Here is a 24,134-nt window from a genome sequence, read left to right on the forward strand (position 1 = left end):
TAGTCTCTCAGTGTTTAGTTTTATTTATTAAGCTACCTGAATTTTCCAGAGAGCTGGTTGTCTGTCCAACTTATGTGAGTTGCTTTCTCTGTTTCTTTTTGGAAAGTTCTAATGGCACATCCACAGCTTACTTTTTCTTTTACTACAACAACTCATAATATGTTAATGCTGCTCATTTCTTCATTTTAACCATTATATTTTTCACTTGTAACAGTTCTGTTTTGATCTTTAATGATTATACTGTCACTTTGTCTGTTCAATCCTTGCCTTGTTTAACATAAGGAAAATAGCTGTAATCACCCACTACTGCTTGTCACTAATTCTGCTATCAGTACCATCCTGACTCATCATGCTTAATTATTCTTCTTTTAAACAAGTGTGGAAGCTTTGAGTTTGCTTCTGTACTATGTTGGATGCTAAGTCATTCCATGTTTCTGTGTTCTCAAGCTTGCCTACCTGTTTTCCTTTCTTTCTTTCCTCTGTCCCTTCTTTGCTCCTCTTCCCTGCCCCCCTCTGCTCCCTAAGTGCTAAGATTGTAGGTCTGCATTACTGTTCCTTGGTGTAGGGGTTTGAATAAAAATGGCCCCCATAGGCTTATAGGGAGTGACACAATTAGGAAGTGTGGCTTTGTTGGACTAGTTGTGTCCTTGTTGCAGGAAGTATGTCACTGGGTGGACTTTGAAGTTTTGAGTACTCAAGCCAGGCCCAGAGTCATTCTCTCTTCTTTCTGCCTAAGGATTCTGATATAAAATTCTCAGGTACCTCTCCAGCACCATGACTGCTTGTATACCACCATGCTTCCCACCACGATGATAATGAACTAAACCCCCTTAGTGTAAACCAGCTGCAATGAAATGTTTTCTTTTATGAGTTGCCGTGATCATGGTGTCTCTTTACAGAAATAGAAACCCTAACCAAGACACGTGGAAATGAAAGGAAAATTATACAGATTTAAGGTTTAAAAATATGAAGTTAAAAGAGTAAGTTTCAAAATTCACAAACTCAGGGCTAAACACTGTGAAAAGCAAGTCCAGGCAGCCCCGCCCTGCCGCTAGGACTAACAGACCATAAAGATAAAGAAAAGGAATGCAGGAACCAGCCCGAGTTATCAGGACTGACCCAAACCATCTGGCAGAAAGGCACCTCCCCCAGCTTACTCAGAGTCACACCTTAACCAGATGTCCTTCAAACCCTGATACGCCCCTAGCTTCTAAAATCCTGTACGCTCCAGTCAATACGTACTCTCCTGCTGTGCTGTAATCTCACTGCCATGTTTAAATGAGCCAATCACTTATAGCCGTGCCAGAAATTAGCCAATTGTGTATAACCTCGCCAAACCCCCTAGCCTTCCCTATATAAACCCCTGACTTTTGAGCTTTGGGGTCGACACCTCTGTCTCCTGAGCAGGATACATGTCAACCCAGAGATCCCTGTAATAGATCTCAGTAATAAACCTCGCCTTTGCTTATTACATCCAAAATGGTCTCTCTGTGTCTGGGGTCCACGATTTCCCGTGACTTTAGAAAGGGTCTCTCTTCGGGGATCTTTCAGAAACACTTGGCTCCTTCCAAGTCTTGTCACTTCTTATTTAGATGCAGAATGACAATTTCTTCCTCTTGTCTTCATTACTGAGGCAATAATCTCTTGAGGTCTTTATCTAACCTCCATTCACTATTGGACTTGGCGCAGTGAGGGAGGGAACACGAACTCTTTCCATCCCTGTGCAGTCTCTTGGTGCTGAGCCACACCTTCCTCTGCGTGGGTCTTCCCCAGGCTCTCATACTTCATTTGTGTGCCAGTAAGCATTCAGGTGCGCAGTCACGGTAGACTGACCAACTTTCAAATGCTGCAGTTCTTTCTCTACAGTGTCCTCTTCTTGAAGGACACTGAATTTCAGTCACTTTGACTTTGTAGAAGTCACAGTTCCACCTAACCAAATCAATATAGCTGTCAGGAACCACGAGGGTTTCCCTGCTCTGTGCTGAAACCTGGGAACTTTCTCCAGTTGGTGAGTTGAGTTTGGATGGAGATTGCTTCCTCAGGGTCACTGCCCTAAGGAAGGGACACACCCAGATGCTTCGGTGATCAGCATCTGAAAACCACTGTCCCATTTATGTCCTCTTCTTTTGGTTTGATGTAGAGTAAATCTGGGCTATGTCCTCCACTTTGCTTTAGAAAGGAACATCTTTTAGAGATGTTTTAACTTGTTTTTTTTTAAACTGTTTGAGTGTTAACTTGTAATATATTTGAACGGTGTTTGCATTTATTAGACTTTCCTGTATGTTTTTCTCCTGTGTCTATATCAAGCAGGTAGACCATTTCTTTTCCATCTCTAAGTATTCTTTATATGTTATAAAATTGGCATCCTTTTTAATAAATCCTTTCTTGTCTCTAATTCATATATGAGTACACTGTCCTCAGACATATCAGAAGACATCAGATCTCATTACAGATGGTTGTGAGCCAACATGTGGTTTCTGGGACTTGAACTCAGGACCTCTGGAAGAGCAGTCAGTGCTATTGAAAGAATAAAAAATACAGCCAAAAAGTCAGAAGTTTAAAAATGCAACCTCACCCCTAAGAAGCCCTAAATACCTCAAATTCCAGACCCTGCCCTCTACCTGTAAGTAAGTAAAAGGTCACATTTCTTGAGCCTGCTCTCCCAGGAACTAGATAAAAAGACTTAAAATAAGGTCCTTAGATATGCGATTCCAGACCTAGTAAAGATAACAGAAAGCTTCTTCCAGGAACTAGCTGACAATAAAGTTAGATTAAAATTTTAGAGAACAACCTTGAGAAGCAGGAAGCTTCTCCTAGGAACTAAAGGGAACACAAAGTTAAGCAATCTTGAGAGACGGGAAGCTTCTTGTGATTTTTCCAATGACACGCACCACCCCTGCTCCCTTGGGTTGTGGTTTCTCCCTTTAAATACCCTTTCTCCCAGCCTCTCAGGGTCGAACTCCTGTGCCCCTGCATGGGATATGAGTCTTGACCCCAGTGCACTGGTTCCTTTCTATAAACCTCATGTTTATTACAGCAAGGATGGTCTTACGTGAGTTCTTGGGGGGTCTCGTCATCCCAAGACTTGAGTGAGGGTCTCCCCACTCCGGGGGTCTTTCACTCTTAACTGCTGAGCCATCTCTCCAGCCCTTATCTCTAATTCATATGTCTTCACTTTGCTTAGAATTAGTACTAATTTTAGAGCTGTTGGGAGGAAAACAGTAAGAATGCCCATTGGGAAATTTCTTAGTTTGTTAAATGCAGTATTGTGTTTAAACAAGACCCATTTTTTGTATAAATATCTTGACCAACTATCAACACATTTTAAGCTTCCTAAGTTGAGGGATGAGATGAGTCTCATTATTTATACCTTTATTGATGGATTAATTGGGGAGGGTCAGGGGGGTGAATCAAATGAATGTCTATCCATCTCAGGATAGAGTTTAATTTGAAGTCAGACTATCAAGGGATCTCCACATGTGAAGGCAAAGGAATGTCATCATTATCAGCTCCTAATTGAAAAACAGTCCTCTCTTTCATTATCCACACAGGCAACCAACCATCAGAGTGTCAGCAGGAGAGCCAGTGGCCTTATCACCTAGAAGAAAGCACACACGCTTCTATTTCACCCTCTCGGTACTGAAAGGAGGCAGGTATACAGTTTCTGCTGTTCGGTATTCATAATCACATTAAAAGTTATGGCTGAGATTAAAGTAGCGCCAGATCTTGCTATTTAAATTCATTAATAAAAATTATTCTTTAGAATAAATGTGTTTAAAATATTCGATTAATTAGACCTCAACACAATTAATTTTCTTTGTCATGTACCTTTTAACTTTGAATAAGCATGGTTTTGAGAATCAGTCTTTTCAATGGCTGGCGTGACAAAATAGACGCCTGGTTGGAGGCATCTTAAGAGACTTGGTAGCCATGAAGCACTTCCTAGTTTTTTTCACTTCTAGCTCCACTGCAGCTGGATGACCGAGGGCGTAACCTGACTCTCAGAGAATCTGACCTTCGGTACACATTTCAGGCCCAGAGAACTGCAGGAATCCGGCAGTTCTGACTTGATGGTTTCCCTCGGGAGTGGCGCTCAGTAGATTTGAGGGCAGATAGGTCTCTGCAAGGCTTCACTGCCTGTGGGCCAAAGTAGCTCTCCTTTCCCGAGGAGACCACGCCAAGGTGACTTTCCACACAAAGGAAACGGCTTCACATCTGACATTCTGACTCAGGGCTACTTTTATTTAATCAGCACCATCCAACCGCTGGGTTGGAACTCAGTATCTTCAAGGCACAAGGACTGTATCACCTCACTGGCTCCTGCCTCTGCCCTCCCGATCCCCCTTCTTCATCCACACTCTCTCCAGCTGGGGCAGGTGATGAAGCCAGGAGGCTGTTAGGCTCCAGCATCCTGGCCTTGCCAACTCCTGCTGAGACAAGCTATCAGTTTTCACTCTTGACAAAACAGAAGGACACAAAATCAAATCCAAAGCAAAGGTCACTTGGAGTTGAAGTCTCTGATCGTGTCATTCTTTAATGCCAATACTCTCTGACCCAGAACTCTCCTTAAGATAAAGCCAATGACAAAACTTTTTTTTTTCTGTTTGTGTTAGCTGAGAAATTTTTGCTGCACGTGGGGGCTATTTTCTGGTTTAACTTAATAAGAAGAACCAGCATTTTTTGGTTTTGGAGTGCTTTCTTGTAATTACTTAATTGTGAATGTGACAGTGGATTCCAGGTTTTCTTCTTCCCACCGGACATATAAGAATATCTGATGGCCAGGAAGACAGCTCAGTGGGTGAAGGTGCAGAGTGATGGTTAGATTTTAGTCATATGACTTAGAGTTGTCTGGGAAGAGTTTCAATGAGGAAGTGACTGTACTGCATTGGAATGTGAGCTTGTCTACAGGGAATGCCTTAATTAAGTCAATTGAAGTGAGAAGACCCAGCCCACTGTGGGTGGCACATTCCCTAGGCCCTGTCATTCTGGGATTGAATAAAAATGTATCAAAGTCCTGCTGAGCAGTAAGCAAACAAACAAGTAGGAATTCATACATTTATTTCTCTCTGCTCTTGACTGTGGGTGTGATGTGACTAGCTGTTTTAAGTTCCTATTCTGACTTTCTCCCAATGACTGACTGTAATCTGGACTTGTAGGCCAAATTGACCATTCTGTTTCTAAGATTTACATGCATGCACGTACACACACACACACACACACACACACACACACACACACACACACAATGAATAGATTTTTTTTTGAAAGCTATCTTAGCTCAGATAGTTTGAGACATGAGCTGGAAGTCTGGTATTATATATCTCCAGAGGCAATGTTAAGTTAGTTCTGCTGCCTGCAGCTACAGGGTGAGGTGAATGTATTAATTCACTGAAGACACTTCAAATTAATACTCACTTAATGTTTGTGTATTCTGCATATAAAGTCCATCCTTTCAGATAAAAATCATATGATTTAAGAATATTTGGAAATTTCAGGCTGTGGGGACAACTCAGTCAGTAAAATACTTTCAGTACTAAGAAGAGGTAGATAAACCCTGGGGCTCGCTGGCCAGCCAGTCTGGCTTCCTGGGCAAATTCCCAGACAATGACAGGCACTATCTTAAAGAAAATGAGGTGAACAGTACTCAGAGAGTAACACACACACACACACACACACACACACACACACACACACACACACTATAATATATAAACCAATATTTAGAAGGACGTTTGGTACTAAGTCAGTTTAGTAAAGTAATAAGTTTCTCTCTTGGACATTCTGACCTCCTTAGACATAGGTTCCTTATGAGACTCACAGTACTAACATGGGTCCTTCTGGGGAGCAGGTCCCAAATCCACTTAGAGAATGGCTGGTTACCCTCATAACCACTGTGCTACAACTACACAGATGAGGACCTCTTCGCTTGGTGGGTTGGTTTTATAATTTGTAGCACTCACAGATGAGTAAGACTCCTGACACCCTTTCTCTCCCAGTTGTCCACATAACAGCTTCCTGCACTTTGAAAGCTAACCACCAGGGAAGAACTTTCCAGCTCAGTTCCAGCTTGCCTTTTGTCTAGCAGCAAGATATACGGTGTTGTCACCTAGAACCAACAGACTTTGTGTTTATTTTTACCTTTATTTTCCTGGAACCCGTAAAAGACTGAGTTTATGAGTCATCATAACATCACTTATTCCCAAACCTCCATAGTAATCATTTTGGACAGTGTGAGAACCCATAGGTCTCTAAGCTTTGCTATAATTCTAGTCACTGAGACTCCTCAGAAGTGCTCATTAGTCACTGGGCGTTTGAAAACATCCCTCTTTTATTCAGATCACTAAGCCACTGATTTAATGCTTGTGGATCACCATTTGGGATATCCTCTTGGGGGCTCAATCTCTACTTCCTTCCCAGTGAGTCCCCATCAACAACCCTTTGTGAGGAAACCAAAGTAAGCCAGAAGTTGCCTGCTGCTGAGAGCCAGTCAGGTGGAAACAATCCTTTTAGAGTTTGTTGTGTGTGGAATCTCGTGAATTCACTGTGTTGGCTCTATGACGTAAGGAAAGAAAGTTCCAGGAGATAATCACAGTGCTGATTCATATTCCCTAACAAATTCATAAAATTCTATCTTGCTTCACATTGAAAGACCTCATGCAATGCTTTGTATGTGTGCTCCAGAATCCATGAGTGGGAAAGGCCTGGTGTAACAGTGTTCAGGAGTGAAATCTAAAAGGAGAAGTGATGGTTAGCATTCGTTGTCAACTGCATTTGGCTCTTGGTTTATGTTTGAGAGCATCTCCGAAGAGATTGAAGTGAGAAGAAAACAACAACAACAACAACAATAAAACAAAACACCCACCTACCCCATCTCATGGATTGGGGCTTTCAAAGGTAAAAGGTAAAAAGAAGTGGGCGGAGTATCAGCCCTCACCACTGTGCTTGCTGACTATGGATGCAATGCTATCTCAGCTGCTTCCTGTTAGCGCTGCCTTCTTGCCATGATAGAATGTTTTCCAAACGACAAATTCAAACAATCCATTCCTTCAAGCAAACAATCTCTTAATGAGGGGAAACATAACCAGTGCCGCAAGTATTGAGGTAAAGAGAAGTGTACCCCTGGATGGATCTATCTGCTCTGAAAGAGCTTACATTTCTGAGTTTATCCCTTGTGTCTTTGTCATGTAAGGACACAGACTTCTTCTCATCTAGAGGACACAGCAACAAGGCGCCATCTTGGAACTAGAGGTGGAACTTGCCAGTGTCTCCATCTTGGATTCCACAGCAACCAGAAATATGGGAAATATAAATCAGCCCTTTGTAAATTACCCAGCTTCTGGTATTTTGTTACAGCAGCCCCAAGTGGAGGAAGACAGGGACCTGGCAATCATCCGTGTGGAAACTGCCACTCCCATGCTCTGCATATAGTTTTTCCACCTGAGAGATGGACGGCGAATGTCAGGGCTTGAAAGAGGCTTATGACATCTAAGATTTTGTTTTCCCAATTCACACTTAGTTTCCCAGAGCATTCTCTTTTCTTCTGAAGATTGCATTTTCAAAAGCAAGATCCTGAGGGCCAGATCCATGTCTTACAAATGTCAGAATTTAGTTCTTGAGGTTGGGCTAGGTAGGGTGATTGTGCCATGAGTGGAGTGGGCCTCGGACAAGAAAGTCTTCTGCATACTACAGGGACATGCTAGGCCAAGTGGACAAGGGCAGAGCAAGCTATAGGCAATATCATTACATTTTTTGAGCATTTATCTCATGTGTATATATTTTTGTGTAAGGTACCTGTCAGAGGATGACTTGGAGAAGTCAGTCCTCTCCTTCCTTCACGCAGCTTCTAGGGGAAGAACCCAGGTTCACCAGGCATATACAGTACATGCCCTTTACCCACTGAGCTGTCTCATCAGTCCAAAGTTACTACTTAATACAAGATGTTGCTGTATTTCCCCAGCTGACCTGAAATTTCAGTCCTCCCAAGTTCTGGGTTTCCAGAGCTGCACCAACACACTCACTCTGGAGTTACTTTTCAAAGATATTTCACACACATCCATTACTATATGTGAAATACTCATGATTTGAATGCTGGCTCAAAGAGGACCAGAAGTATGACCAGACAGCCTCAACTTCTATCTGGTTAGGGATTGTTGTCAACCAGCAAAATTGTGCTCAAGTGTAAACCACATGGACGCCAGTAAAGTTCCTGAAAACATGGCTGAGTATAGCATTTTATTTGTCCTTTGAAGTTTAAAACAGCTTCGGGTAGGAAGGAAAATGCTGTTTGAAAACAAAACCCTGGGGTGTTCTTGGGTAGTGAATAAAGGTCAGGTGCCCGAGATACTGCAAGACATTTACAACTTTTTTTTTATATTGGAGAGAAAAACATTGCTTGAAGGTGATGTTAGAACACAAGACAGGGAGCTAAAAAGTATTTCAGTTGACAAGACCCAGGGACCAGAATGCTATAGTATAATTACTCTAGGCTTCCCTTTACAAGATGCTCCTTTGAGCAAAACTTCATATAAGGCAGCTTGGATGTGTGAGGATAAGCCTGTATTAGCTTAATGGATTTTTGATGGAATAGCAAAATTTGGGAGCAACCGGGCTGTGCTTTAATCAAGAAGTAATTCTCTCTACAATCCATTTTTCATTTTAAAGTGCAGTGCGGTGGCTTGCCCATCACACTTTTCTTTTTTCTTTTTCACGATAATCTTGTGGTTTTTTTTTTTTTTTTTCTTTTCCAAAGAGCATTTGCTGACAGCCCCCGGAGGCCTGGTGCTGAGCTCTCATTCCTGTGAATGGGTCAGGTGATATTGTCTTTGAGTTTTGCCATCTTTCTCACGATTTCATCTACTTTCTCAGCGGCCAACAGCCCCCCCCCCCCCTTATCTGTCTGCTTCCTCTTGCGCCAGGCCTTTCTGAGAGGCCATTTTTCATCTTGTCAGCTTCGATATCCCAATGGCCCATTCATTTTCCTCAGCCTTGTTCCTTTCTTCCTCACTCTCCCCTCATGACAGCCTGGCTGTAGGGAAGTTTTAAAGTGTTCGAGAGTGGACAGTGAAAGATGGCGATTGGGCTAGAATGCAGGGATAAGTTGATTCAACAGTGATGACAGGGGTTCAAATCACCCACGGCTCTTGGCTGTGAATGGTAGAAACTCAAGTTACCTTAAGGAAAGGGGATATATCGAAAGTCTTATTAGAAAACGATTGTAGAGTGTCTTAGAGTTTCTATGGTGGGGATGAACAAGGTGACCAAAAGCAGCATGGAGAGGAAAGGGTTTATTTGGCTTACACTTCCATATTATAGTTTATTACCAAAGAAAATCAGGGAGGAACTCAAACAGGGCAGGAACCTGGAGGCAGAAGCTGATGCAGAGGCCATGGAAGGGTGCTGCTTACTGGCTTGTTGCTTGTGGTTTACTTGATTTGATTTCTTACAAAATCCAAGGTCACCAGCCTGGAGATGGCAACACTTACCATGGGATGGGCCCTCCCAACCAATCACTAATTAAGAAAATACCTGATCTTATAGGGGCATTTTCTTAATAGATTCCCTCCTCTGAGATGAATCTGAGTCAAGTTGACATGGAAACTAGCTAGCTCATGGGGTAAGCAGAATAGCAGAACCTGATGTAGGGCTAGTCATAAGTCAGCATCAGCATTCAGTGCTCCCAGGTCTTGGTATATTCATTTCTTCTCTTGTTGCAACAAACCAACCAATGAAAGCAGCTTAAGAAATGAAGGGTTTATTTTGGCTTACAGTTTGAAATACTTCGTCCATCATAGCAGCATCATAGTCCTGGCAGCAGGAGAGGAAGGTGGATGGTCACACTGAATCAGGAAGTATAGTGATGCATACTGGTTCTGCTTACATTTTTCTCTTTCTTTCTTTCCTTTCTTCCTTCCTTCCTTTTTTCCTTCTTCCCTTCCTTCCTTCCTTCCTTTCTTTCTTTCTTTCTTTTTTCTTTCTTTCCCTTGCTCCCTTTCTTTTTTTCTTTCCCTCCCTTCCTTCCTTCCTTCCTTCCTTCCTTCCTTCCTTCCTTCCTTCCTTCCATATTCAGTTTAGTACACCAGCACATGGAATACTGCCTCCTGTCCCCGCCAGTGGGGACCCAGTTATTCAGGGTCCCGGAGGGGCACTACCCTTGGGCCTAAATGGGGGGCGAGAGAAGAAGGAGACCAAGCAAGATTCTATTGTCAAGGTCTCGTTTATTGGGATGAACATTACAGCTTTTAAGGCTTTCAGGTAGGGGGAGTGACCTTTGTGAAACATGAAGGAGAGGGAGATGATGGTATAGGCAGTGATAGCTGGAGGCAAAGAAGTCAGGCGATGAGGTCAGGTGGTGGAGACACTGGGTGTTGACTGAGGAGATAACTGGTATCTGCTCGAGCTGAGGCATCCCTTGAATGTTATCTTCCTGTGCTGTAAATTCATGGGAGAGGCTTTCATTCAACAATCTTAAGATCTTAGGGGTGAATATCTGTGGCCAAACAGCCCAGAGTCACCTAGTCACTTTGAACCATGCAGTCAAAAAGCGGCTAGGCCCAAATCCAATATGGCTCCGTGCATATCCCCCATTTTTCTTTTATAAAAGACCATTAGGTGGAAGTAGTGGTCTGAGAGAGATCAGACATGCCTCACAGAGTGCCCAGCTCGGCCATGGTGAGCCACTCTTGCAGTTAGGACTGCACCCCAATGGCTAGGAATGAAATTATGCTGTAACACACCGTTCTGGGCTATACGTGTGTTTATTGGGGGAGAAACTGGGCAGAGGAGCATTTGATCGGCCCGTACATTTAAACGGGGTGTAGTCACCTCTGTCTTAGGATCGACCTCTCAAACCCCAGACTTATCTGTCATAGGATCACCTTGTTGCCCCCAAGGTTCCTGTCTTAGAGTGGTCAAGGGTCAGAGGAAGTTGCCCGTCCCTGAGGATAGTTACATTAGATCATCTTCTCATTCCTCTTACTTGAGCCCAGGGGTGAAAGAGTAGGGGCCAGATGGCATTAATATAAGAGATTGTGGAAATTGAGCTTCTCCCGATAAGTAGTGGGCACCTCATCTTGTTCTCCTCAGCTGCTATGGCCATACCACCAAGGGCCTAGTCAAGCCTCTCCTGTAATAAAATTTAGAATTCCCAATTGTTAGCAACTACTCCAGAAAGTTCACCCACTGTGCTTGCCTAACAATAGATTGGGGGAGGGTAATTTCAGACACTGCAGACACAATGGCTGCAGCAGTAATGGCTGCTACAATAGCATCGAAAGTGCCAAGGTCTTTCCCAGGACAGATCAGGATCGGTCATTCTTCTCTGGAACAAGCAGCAGGCAATGGAACCATGTCTGAGATCTGCAGAACCCGGGCAGAGTTCCCCAGTCCACAGCAGCTTCACGCAGGTGGCATTCCTGTGAAGCTACAGACTGCAAAATGACAACACCAGTTAAGGCAGCAAGAGTCACCAGGGGAATGAGGGGGGCAGGGGTAACAGCTGGAGTCCAGTCTTCTCCTGCAAGCAGCAGTGCACAGAGGGTTGGAGCACAGGCCGCGGTGGGGCGGGACACACGCCATGGTAACACTGACTGCAGCAACACCAAAATCTCTGTGATGACAAAAGATGAGGGGGAATCTTCCTCCTCCTCCAAGGGCACAGGAATGACTCCAGGGACCTGAACCACGAGAGCTGAATCTTCACGCTCCCAGGATCAGCAAGTCTCACCAGCCACTCAGGCAGCTGGCACACTCCTGTAGCATCCTGTAGAAAAAACACAAAGATTCCCTCTTCCCCATATAAAATATCTGGACAGGATCATGTCAATATGTGGATCTTTCTATTTCACCTAGGCAGAAGTATGCCTAGTTGTAGGGTGCCATAAACTCAAGAGTGTTCCTTGGCATCCAAATTTTAAAATTGAAATAAAAGGAGCATATTTTAGCATACAGGGATAACTCCCCTTTTTTGTTTATTAAAATATTGTTAAAATATTATTTATTAAGATAAGTCCTTGAGGATTAAATTGAGGACACTGAGCACTTGTATTTATAAATTGACTTTTATACCAAATTATTGTCTCCAGCATTACTGTTTTGGATATATAAAGAATGAGATTTTTTGACTAGTTGTTCTGATGTAAGGTCTATAATCTGTCTGGCATCATTGCCCTCCCTTGCTAAGGGGTCCAGGCAATCCAGTTTGAGTTCTTAAATGGCCTATAAAGGAACAGTACTTAGTGCTCTTAACCACTAAGCCATCACTCCAGCCCCTCACCAGCTTTATTTACCTAAACATAAGCATCCAGATTCAGTCGTACTAGAAATCCCTGAGTTGGTAAGGTGAGGATGGGAGTTGAAAGTAAGCAAATGGAGTCTTCCTCTTTTTGTGAGGGAGTGTTATCAACTCCATTCTCATTTTCAAAGAGCTGGGTCTATGGTTTTGTTTAGTTGTTTGAGCCAGAGCACTGAAAGGTCAGTGAGTTGTCAGACATTCACACTGAAATCATCACTCACTGATTTCAAGTAGAAAACCTGCCTCTAATATAGCATTAAGTAACTGTATAATTTGAGGACTAGTAGTATCTAAAAAAGGAAACTTCTTAATCAACTGTAAACCATAAGCCACACATTGGCTATCAGTATATGAATTGAAAGCTTGATTTTTTTTAACATTTTAAAAACTGGCTACAGTTAATTAATAATCTGTGCTGAAGCAGGGGAAACTCAAGAGAATAAACAAGTGACCCAATCATACATGTAGCCTTTTCATTAGATGAACCACCTATAAATACAGTAAGCTCATTTCCTATGGGTTGCATGCACAAATTTATAGGAAGTACAAAAGCATGCAAAGAGTAAAATTATCAATTTTACCTGAAAAATTTGTATATGTGATAGGCCAAATATCAGTATTTTGTAATAACCAATTTAATTGCTGTTTGGAATAAGATATGTTTTACCAGGTTTCTTTCTTTCTTTTTTTTTTTTTAAATACTTTCAAGACTCTAGCCTACAGTTCTGTATTAACACAATTGAAGCTTTATCTCCAATGTGCATAACAAAGACCTAAGTCCTCTGGTAAGGTGAGGTACTTAGCCAATTAACATATCCTTAGAAGCTTAAAATTAGTTTTAAATGTTAAAAATGAATATTGAATCTTTTCTGGAGCAATAGCTACTCCCCAAATATTAAAGCTCATTTTGAGAGCAAAGGTTTGTAGTAAAAATTTTCATATAAACAAACTGCATCAATCCTTCGTAAATCCTGTAACATTCTCTACCTGTTTGATTTTTTCTCAATTATAAATAAGTTTGAGTTAGTCAATTTAACACTGACAATCCTTAGTCACAATCCTTAAGTTCTCCTTGTAACACCAGAGCACAGCCACAACTTTGGGAAGTCACCTGAGTTCTGAGTAGTGACTAGGCAGCTGCCCTTGGGGCAGTGGAATTATCATCAAAATACATGTAACTCCAGGGCAAACCACAACTTTGGAAAGAAAAACTCAACCTCCAACAAACTAGTCTCCAAAATCCAGTCTCCAAGACACTGAGTCTGTCCTTCATGCTACAAAGTTTGACTGCCAGTTCCTACATATGAACACACGATGGTGTGGTCTCCGATACCTCAACAAAGAGACATTGTCCTAAAATCTTTTAGAAGCCTGGTTTTTAGAATAAGAATTCCATAAAAATATTACCTCAATTTAGACCTGTTTCCCTAGGTTGGCCCATGTCACATGTTGTCTAGAATGACTTCATCCAAATTACAGTTTTAAGCCAACTTTCTGTTACCAATGTTACACCTTTTTAACCATATCTAATAACTTGAAAGCCAATAGCCCATAACCAAGGCATGTAGAGCATATTTATACATTTAAAACCAATCAGAAACAAAATTGAATTGGCTGCACATATCTTTAATATTTAGACCAAGCACCATTTTTACTTTTTCTAGCTGTAATATTAAGAGAAGCACCTTGTCACCTGCTAAGTCAAATAATAAGTCAGGGATTTTTCTAAGAGAAACACCTATCACTTTCATTACCATAGAAGCTGTGAAGCTCCTGGTGCCTTTAGGATCAGCTAGTGTAAACATTTAGCCAGCCCCCTGGGGAGCTTGCCCAGTGGACTTAGGCTCCTAGCTACAGGTAGCTCCAAAGGCTGATTGAAACTGTTTTTTATTCATTTGTTCCCTTTTTCTTTGAAACAAATTAAAACCAAATCAAGGTGTGAACGACCAGCAGATAAAGTTTTTACCATTTTTTCTTTTGAACATGAAACATAAAACATTTAAACAACGAGAAACAAAAACCACAGACATAAACTGACAGACATGGACAGCTTGGTGCACCAAGGACAGACAATAGACATAGAGGGAAAAAACTAGATGGTGTCCCACCGAAGGGACCTACATATCCTACCTATGGAACCCAGAACCAGAAATAAGCATTTCTCCAATAGGAGCCAGCAGAGAAGCAGGACGTCGCCTGCTTTCCCTCTGTTCCTAGGAGAGCTCTGAAAAGGTTTTTCTCTTCTGCGGAGAGTCCGGGAGGACTGTTTTTCCCAAACCCATTCTCTCTCATGTCTAGGGTGTAAACTATCTCTAATCAGGGTCCAAAGACTAAAATATAACTCTAAAAGAACGCATACACAAAAATACTTTACCATTACCTTGTCCCTTTTTTATTACAAGTTTTACTTACGCTAGCCCAAATCATCAAGGCCTTTTCTAGCCCATCTTACCCCAAGGACACTTTTCATCAACAAAACAAAAAAATTGATTAAATCCTTTTTCTTAACTCTTTCCTCTCTCCCTGAATGAGTGCTTGATCTCTCCTATGAATCAAGCCTCCTTAGACAATACCTTCCCCATGGCGATGGGACGACACTTATTCGATCGGTCTTACCTCCCTCTCCAGCGATGCACGAGCGATGCAGCCTGAAGAGTCCTCAATCTCTCCTCGGATCTCCTGTCTCCGTCGTCCGGTAGTTGGCCGTACTTCGGGGTCCCTGTTCAGGTGCCACTTGTCCCCGCCAGCGGGGACCCAGTTATTCAGGGTCCCGAAGGGGCACTACCCTTGGGCCTAAATGGGGGGCGAGAGAAGAAGGAGACCAAGCAAGATTCTATTGTCAAGGTCTCGTTTATTGGGATGAACATTACAGCTTTTAAGGCTTTCAGGTAGGAGGAGTGACCTTTGTGAAACATGAAGGAGGGGGAGATGAGGGTATAGGCAGTGATAGCTGGAGGCAAAGAAGTCAGGCGATGAGGTCAGGTGGTGGAGACACTGGGTGTTGACTGAGGAGATAACTGGTATCTGCTCGAGCTGAGGCATCCCTTGAATGTTATCTTCCTGTGCCGTAAATTCATGGGAGAGGCTTTCATTCAACAATCTTAAGACTTATGGCAGTCATCTTAGGGGTGAATATCTGTGGCCAAACAGCCCAGAGTCACCTAGTCACTTTGAACCATGCAGTCAAAAAGCGGCTAGACCCAAATCCAATATGGCTCTGTGCATCCTCCTGCATTTAGGATTGGACTTCTCACCTTAATTAACCTACTCTAGAAATTTTTCTCCCATATCAGCCCAGAGGTTTTTCTTTTAGATTATTTTAGATCTTATTAAGTTGTCAATCAGTATTAATCATACACAGTGAGGTGACTAAGGTTATGCCAACTTGTTCTAACTTTGTTTTGTGTCTGCCTGGTCACGTCTCAATCTTCCACTCCACTCCCACCCCTAGTAGATACATTCACCTTGGCTATGCTTCTGAGACCATCCATGACCTTGACCATGGTCCAAACATATTATGTAGTGTCTGGAAAATACCACAAAACTTTACAAAGAAAGCAGATATTATTAGGCCACCCCAAATTCCTCACTAAGGTAGCTTCCCCAGCATTGATGTGATTATATATTTATATCTAAAAATGCACCCCTGAGTGTGAGTAGCAAGAGACATTTCAGAGGCACGAGCCTGCTCTTGGTCTGACCATTAATAAAAGGACTTAGAGCTTTAATTGGTTTAATCAGCATGGTTGTCAATAACTATCTCACATGGTTCATTTCAACATGCCTTCTGGTTTTACCACCCAGTCCGGATTATTCTGTAAGCAGGGTGTTTCTGTGTCCTAGCTTTTTTGTTCCAGATTTACATCTTCCAGAAGACAGCATCTCTCAACCTTGCTTATAACCTACTGCCAGGGAAGACAGCTGATTAGTTTCAGTGGTCATGTACATCTGACTCTGGGTTATCAACTAGCTCTGAGTCATACGGTGGAGTGGAAAGGGGAAGATGCGGCCCCATGCCTCATGCTGTACTGTAACCGTGTCCTGGAGAATAGTGCATCTCCACAGGAAAGAATGATAGGAAGACAAAAATGACAAATGGCTATCACAGAATATAAATGAACTTTTAAAAAAGGTTTCTGGGGTTGGAGAGATGGCTCAGTGGTTAAGAGCACTGGCTGCTCTTCCAGAGGTCCTGAGTTTAATGCCCAGCAACCACATGGTGTCTCGCAGCCATCCGTAATGGGATCAAATGCCCTCCTCTGGTGTGTCTGAAGGCAGCTGCAGTGTACTCACACAAATAACATAAACAAATGAATATTTTTTAAAAAATCTTTAAAACAATTATTGTCTTATAAAACCATGTAGGAAGATGTCTCTTCTCCTGGTGATATCTCAAATTATGATGTAAAGAGTACTTTGAGGAGGATTATAGTTTAGAAATTTGTCAAACAGTTTTTGTTTAGAACCGCTAGATTTTTTTCTCAAACTTCTACAGTAATCCCCTCCTATGAATCCTCACTATAAAAATGTTTTCCTGCCACATCGACTATGAATTTGAGGATTATGTTTTCTTTGGCCATTCAAACAGTCACAAACATAATCAAACTCTTCGGTCCTTCCAAGCCTTAGTAAGACTGCTCAACCATAAGGTACATGTGGTGAGGTAGTCTATCATCATTGAAAATAACCATTTTGTTCAACAACCATAGATGCATGAATGACACCCTCAACCACAGGCCACCACAACCATACACGCGACAGTTTAACTGTCATCTTATAGATGTGTAGCAAATTGTTAAATTCAGGTATGCTGAATGGGTATGAATGGAGGGTCAGGGGATTCTTTTAGATTCTTTTAGGATTAAAGTCCTAAGTAGGAGTCAAAGGAATGACTATAAGGCTAGAGAACGAGCTTCACAATGTTGTGTGGGGAGCAGACTCTGGTCATGGGATTTGTATACTATTCTAGGAAACCATGGGAGAGCGGAAGAAAATCAGGTTATAGGATGCTCTACTAGTTAGAAAAACTTGTACAAACATTTGAAGGAACTGTGGATTTAAGATAATGAAAGTATTTGCCCATGACTGACTTGTTTGACTTACAGAACACTTGTAAGGCTATCCACATTGTGACAAATGACAGCATAGTACTTCATTGTGTACATGAACTTCACCCATTCTCCTGTTCTCAGATACTTAGGCTGACCACGAGAAAGGCCAATGACTACTGTAGGGGCAACTGCTCTCCGCTCACCAGCCCAGCCTAACCTGTTTGCTAGCACTTGCCATGGTGCATGTGAGCAGTCCACTGAATACTCTGAGGTCCCAGTGTCCTCTGATGTGGGCTGTCAGTGTGAGACCCTATTGTCGCCACAGATTTTAGAGTGGCAGCTTGGGTGTCTGGCAGTAAGCCTAAGGAGAGCTGGAAACTCATTTCTGGGAATATTTTGCAGTCTTCTATTCTCTGGTTTGCGAAGGTCTATGACTCCATATAACCTGAGCAAAAACTGACTGGGAAATGTGGTAGAAGCCGTATTTGTTGGTATAACGTGTTGTACTATAGGAAGGAGGAAGAAAGGAGGAGCCTGTTGCCAATGTCGCTCAGCTCATTCCGTCCTCTACATCATGTTGGCTTTGGGTCCTCACACTTAAGCGTCTACATCAACCCAGCTCCTCACGTGTGTGCCCTTCTTTGGAAGACCCTTCCCTCCCTCTTATGTTCTGTTCACAGCTTGTGAAAATGAAGCTATGCTCTTTCTTTAAGGTCCTGAAGTTCTACTCAGTCTGGAGCAATGGTATGGTCATATGCCCCCAGCACAGCAGTTCCTACTTAGCAAATGCCCCCTTTCTCCATTGATTTCATCCTTCAGGGGATATTTTGGAGCACAACTGTGCCAGAATCTCAGGGTGGCTGTAGGTAGCTGCTTCTGTTGGAATCCCTTCAAGAACATCTTTAAATAAACTGGGTAGTGGCATCTTCTCCCCACCTTCTTCCTCCCTCTCCTCAAGGTCCTCCTAAGCCTTTGAACTGAAACCCCACCAACCTTTCTCTTCATGGCTATAGGCTGTCCACATCTTTATTCAACCAAGTTTTAAACTCAGGAGGAAGGTCACTCAACATTACTGCCTGGAGGGTAGCCAGGCCCCATACTTAGCATTATAATACATAGCAACAGACCAAACCTCAAGAAAAGCTGATTCTACCAAAATTGGCTACCAAAATTGTAAAGTGGGGAGGGTGTGTTTTGTCCTGGTTGGTACTCCTGGCACCACTTCTTCAAAGTGTTCAGTATCTGTGGCCTGTGAAGCAGCTAACGTGCTCTGACTCCCAAGGGTTACACACCTGTGGTATGCTATGCTAATCCCCGAGAAACGTTAACTAAGAGAGCAAGATGTAAGAAGTTAAGGTGTTCACAGTAGTTTCTAGTTAGAGGGAGAGGCAACACTGAACACATCGGACTCCAGTCTCCCTTGAAGAGCTGAAATGTTTGTTGTACCAGTGTTACTATCCATCTATTGGCACCCTTATTCGTGTTGAAAGCACTTAGGACACTGTCAGCAGCTGGGACAATCAGAAAGGGTCATGAACATCCCTTTGACCACATGTCTTCTGGAAATAACAGAGAACCAATTGCTCATCTTGGCAAGCCACATGACATCCTTAAATCCTACTGGAATTCCCAGGCAGCAGTTGTTGGCCAAATGAAAATGCATTAGTCCTCGAGCATCCCTATGAGCTGATCAAAGGACATGCTCCCTGTTAGACCATCTGCCAGTTGGCCAGCCACTTGACATGGCAATCTCACTTAGGGATTGCCTATCTCATTTTCACGGGAGTGCTTGGTACTGCTCTGGACCAATTCTTAGGACCTCAAAAACCACTGCCTTCTACATGCTTACAAACACATGGAATCCCTGTGCTGTTTGGCTTTGGAGATTGAGTAGCGATTTTCTAAGTTTAAAATACTGCCCCTTCTTAGGTTGGGAATGTTTGTACAAAAAAATCATGGTGTGTCTGTGTTTGTTTAATATCAAAGCAAATACATGATACGCTGAATCTGAGGGTGCATCTACCTGAAGCTCTAGCACTGAGAGACGATGGCAGCAGGAGGGCCCAGAGTTTGAGTCAGTCTGGAATACATAGTTGAGACAATATCATAAACAGAACAGATACACATCACAAGGCCTAAATTTATAGGTCTGTCTGCAGTATGGCTTACATGACATTGAAAACAACTGTGATCAGAATTCATGTTTCTGTGGGAGAGATCCACTTTATTGGCCAAAAATAAACGCTGATTATGGCATGATGGTTTTTTTTTTTTTTTTTTGGTTCTTTTTTTTTTCCGGAGCTGGGGACCGAACCCAGGGCCTTGCACTTCCTAGGTAAGCGCTCTACCACTGAGCTAAATCCCCAGCCCCGTTTTTTTTTTTTTTTTTTTAATCTTTATTAATTTTGAGTATTTCTGATTTAAATTTCGATTGTTATTCCCCTTTCCGGTTTCCAGGCCAACATCTCCCTAACCCCTCTCCCTCCCCTTCTATATGGGCTTCCCCTACCCATTCTCCCCCCATTACCACCCTCCCCCCAACAATCACGTTCACTAGGTGTTCAGTCTTGGCAGGACCAAGGGCTTCCCCTTCCACTGGTGCTCTTACTAGGATATTCATTGCTACCTATGAGGTTGGAGCCCAGGATCAGTCCATGTATAGTCTTTGGGTAGTGGCTTAGTCCCTGGAAGCTCTGGTTGCTTGGCATTGTTGTTCATATGGGGTCTCGAGCTCCTTCAAGCTCTTCCAGTCCTTTCTCTGATTCCTTCAATGGGGGTCCTGTTCTCAGTTCAGTGGTTTGCTGCTGGCATTCGCCTCTGTATTTCCTGTATTCTGGCTATGTCTCTCAGGAGAGATCTACATCCGGCTCCTGTCGGCCTGCACTTTGCTTCATCCATCTTGTCTAATTGGGTGGCTGTATATGTATGGGCCACATGTGGGGCAGGCTCTGAATGGATGTTCCTTCAGCCTCTGTTCTAAACTTTGCCTCCCTATTCCCTGCCAAGGGTATTCGTGTTCCCCTTTTAAAGAAGGAGTGAAGCATTCGCATTTTGGTCATCCTTCTTGAGTTTCATGTGTTCTGTGCATCTAGGGTAATTCAAGCATTTGGGCTAATAGCCACTTATCAATGAGTGCATACCATGTGTGTTTTTCTGTTAAAAGGTTACCTCACTCAGGATAATGTTTTCCAGTTCCATCCATTTGTCTATGAATTCATAAAGTTATTGTTTTGATAGCTGAGTAATATTCCATTGTGTAGATGTACCACATTTTCTGGATCCATTCCTCTGTTGAAGGGCATCTGGGTTCTTTCCAGCTTCTGGCTATTATAAATAAGGCTGCTATGAACATAGTGGAGCATGTGTCTTTGTTATATGTTGGGGCATCTTTTGGGTATATGCCCAAGAGAGGTATAGCTGGGTCCTCAGGTAGTTAAATGTCTAGTTTTCTGAGGAACCTCCAGACTGATTTCCAGAATGGTTGTATCAGTCTGCAATCCCACCAACAATGGAGGAGTGTTCCTCTTTCTCCACATCCTCGTCAGCATTTGCTGTCACCTGAGTTTTTGATCTTAGCCATTCTCACTTGTGTGAGGTGAAGTCTGAGGGTTGTTTTGATTTGCATTTCCCTTATGACTAAAGATGTTGAACATTTCTTTAGGTGTTTCTCAGCCATTCGGCATTGCTCAGTTGTGAATTCTTTGTTTAGCTGTGAAACCCCTTTTTTTAAATAGGGTTATTTGTCTCCCTGCGGTCTAACTTATTGAGTTCTTTGTATATTTTGGATATAAGCCCTCTATTTGTTGTAGGATTGGTAGATCTTTTCCCAATCTGTTGGTTGTCGTTTTCTCCTAACAACAATGTCCTTTGCCTTACATAAGCTTTGCAGTTTTATGAGATCCCATTTGTCGATTCTTGATCTTAAGAGCATAAGCCATTGGTGTTTTGTTCAGGAAATTTTCTCCAGTGCCCATGTGTTCCAGATGCTTTCCCACTTTTTCTTCTATTAGTTTGAGTGTATCTGGTTTGATGTGGAGGTCCTTGATCCACTTGGACTTAAGCTTTGTACAGGGTAATAAGCATGGATCGATATGCATTCTTCTACATGTTGACCTCCAGTTGAACCAGCACCATTTGCTGAAAATGCTATCTTTTTTTCCATTGGATGGTTTTGGCTCCTTTGTCAAAAATCAAGTGCCCATAGGTGTGTAGGTTCATTTCTGGGTCTTCAATTAAATTCTGTCTGTCTATCTGTCTCTGTATCAATACCACGCAGTTTTTATCACTATTGCTCTGTAATACTTCTTGAGTTCAGGGACAGTGATTCCCCCAGAAGTCCTTTTATTGTTGAGGATCGTTTTAGCTATCCTGGGTTTTTTGTTATTCCAGATGAATTTGCAAATTGTTCTAACTCTTTGAAGAATTGGATTGGTATTATGATGGGGATTGCATTGAATCTGTAGATCACTTTTGGTAAAATGGCCATTTTTACTATATTAATCCATGGCATGATGTTTTAATAGACATACAACACATACTGATCAGAATAACTGACACGTCACCTCAGGTTTGTGACATTATAATCTACAACATTTAAAATCTTGTTTATTTCGAACATCCAACTAATTACTGTCAACTATAGTTAGCACACTGTTACAGAATCTTGGACAGTCCATCCCAATGTGCTCAGACAGGCAACACCTGAGGTTCTCTACCTTATCAACCTTATAGTGTCCTATACATAAGGAACATGGTTTGCTTATCTGTGTGACTCCAATTATATTTACAATTTATATATATTCCATACAACGTATTTTGATATTCCCAACTCCTCCCAGACCCAATCCTACCTCACTACCCCAACTTCATACTTTTCTTTCTTAATAGCCCATTCACTCCCAATTTGTGTGGCTCCTGGATCCAGAGCCACTCACTGGAGTATGGTCCACCTACCAGAAACCATACCCTCTTTAAAAAACAAACAAACAAACAAACAAAAAAAAAACCCAAACAATTCCCTTTCCCCTAGAAGCCACCAACTGTCCAGTTTTTTAGCTGGCGGTGTGGGTTCATGAACGCTTCTCCACTGCAGGCTTATATGCTGACTGGGTTGGTCCTATTCAGGTCTAGTGCAATGCACATTGCTCAGTTCTATCCGCACTGCCTCACATGACGAGATTTTACCTGTTTTATGATTCAGTGTTCTACCATGAACACATACATCTTTTATGCAGTGACCTGTCAATGGGCACTTGTAGGTTGTTCCCATCTTTGGCTACTATGAATAGCTGTGCTACCATAGGCATCTGCGTCTCTTATTTACCATACTGACCTCAGCCCTTTCAGTAATGGATCATACTGACCTAGTTTTAGTTTTCTGAGGAATCCATACCAGTTGCGTAGTGGCTTGGTTTTAAATTCCTACCACCCATATGAAGGTGTGTGTTTAATTCCAAGCGTCCCTCAAGGCTCCTGTGGTTTTGATGGCTGTAAGGACTGGCTGGTAGCTTACTACTTACTCCGCATTTAGCTCTGTGTGTGTCCTGGCCCAAGCTAGAGGAGACATTGCCATTTGATCCTTTTGTGTTTACATAAAGTGTGGATGGTCAACCTGCCTCTGGGCTAAGCTTTTATCACAGGTGACTATAGAAGGACCAAGCATGAGAATTCTGAGAGTTTGGTATATTTCACGTATATTTAACATTACATAGTCAAACTAAGTAGAAGACTGAAAAGATCTTACAACTGCTTAAGTATTGTCAGTTACTTATGAAATTTGTTAGTCACTTTCTGGGAGCCTAAAGAGCAGTCAATCAGAATACCTGACCTAATGTAGCCCAGGCTGGGTCAGCAGTCTCTCTTGAGGAAATTTACCCTCAGCTGGAATCTGAAAGGTATGCAGCATTTACCGTCCGCATAAGCAATTCACCCTGCAGACGACAGCAAAGGCAATATACTCGAAAGAAGGAGTCGCAGTAGACAGATACCTATAGTCCTTCCAGTCTCTGTAACACTCCATTATTATTCTTGAAAACAGCCTATTTTGGTTTCTTGTTTTATACATTTTCACAAGAGCAAGCATTTATTGAATACCTAGTTTTAAACACTTCCCTATTCTTTATGCCATGTGATTTTCAACACTTCAAGACCGACTTGTATCATTGAGGAAACCAAGACCCAAGACACACTAATGCTAAAAAGTAGAGTGGAGTTTCAAATCCTGGTCCGTTTTAACTGCAAATATTAAGTCTCTTTCTAGTTGGCACTCTCAGATTCAGGCAATGGTGGCATGGTGCCAAGGATTACTCACAATTTACTGCAAAAACACTTCAAGAAGCATCAATACCCCTGCAAGCTTGTGGCAGCAGACTCAAGCTCTGAAACCCCTTTCATCCAGTCAGTTATTACGGACTGGGAAGCAAGACGCCAGAGAACACTGCGGGGAGTAGGCTGTAGCCAGTCTGTCCTAAGGTCCACTGGGCGTGACGGAAATGACAGCAACAGGAAGCATAACCATACAAAATCTGAGTCCTAGCAGCTTTTGCTCTACCTACTAATACTTCCTTTACACTTTCAGTCATACTGATCTTTCTTTACCTGTCCCTAGGGTCCCCCTTCTGCAACACTGGGCCCATTTATTAATTACCCCCTTCCCTGGTCTAAATCTTCAAATCTTTTATTGCTCAGAAACTCACCTTCTCCGAGAGGCTTATCCTGACTAACCTACACTAATACTGCAGTCTATCCTACTATCTGGACCTATGACGTCAGCTTCTCGTGACTTGTCTCCCTGT

This window comes from Rattus norvegicus, chromosome 7 (assembly GCF_021556685.1).
Source record: "Rattus norvegicus strain SHRSP/BbbUtx chromosome 7, alternate assembly SHRSP_T2T, whole genome shotgun sequence".
Classification (NCBI taxonomy): domain Eukaryota; kingdom Metazoa; phylum Chordata; class Mammalia; order Rodentia; family Muridae; genus Rattus; species Rattus norvegicus.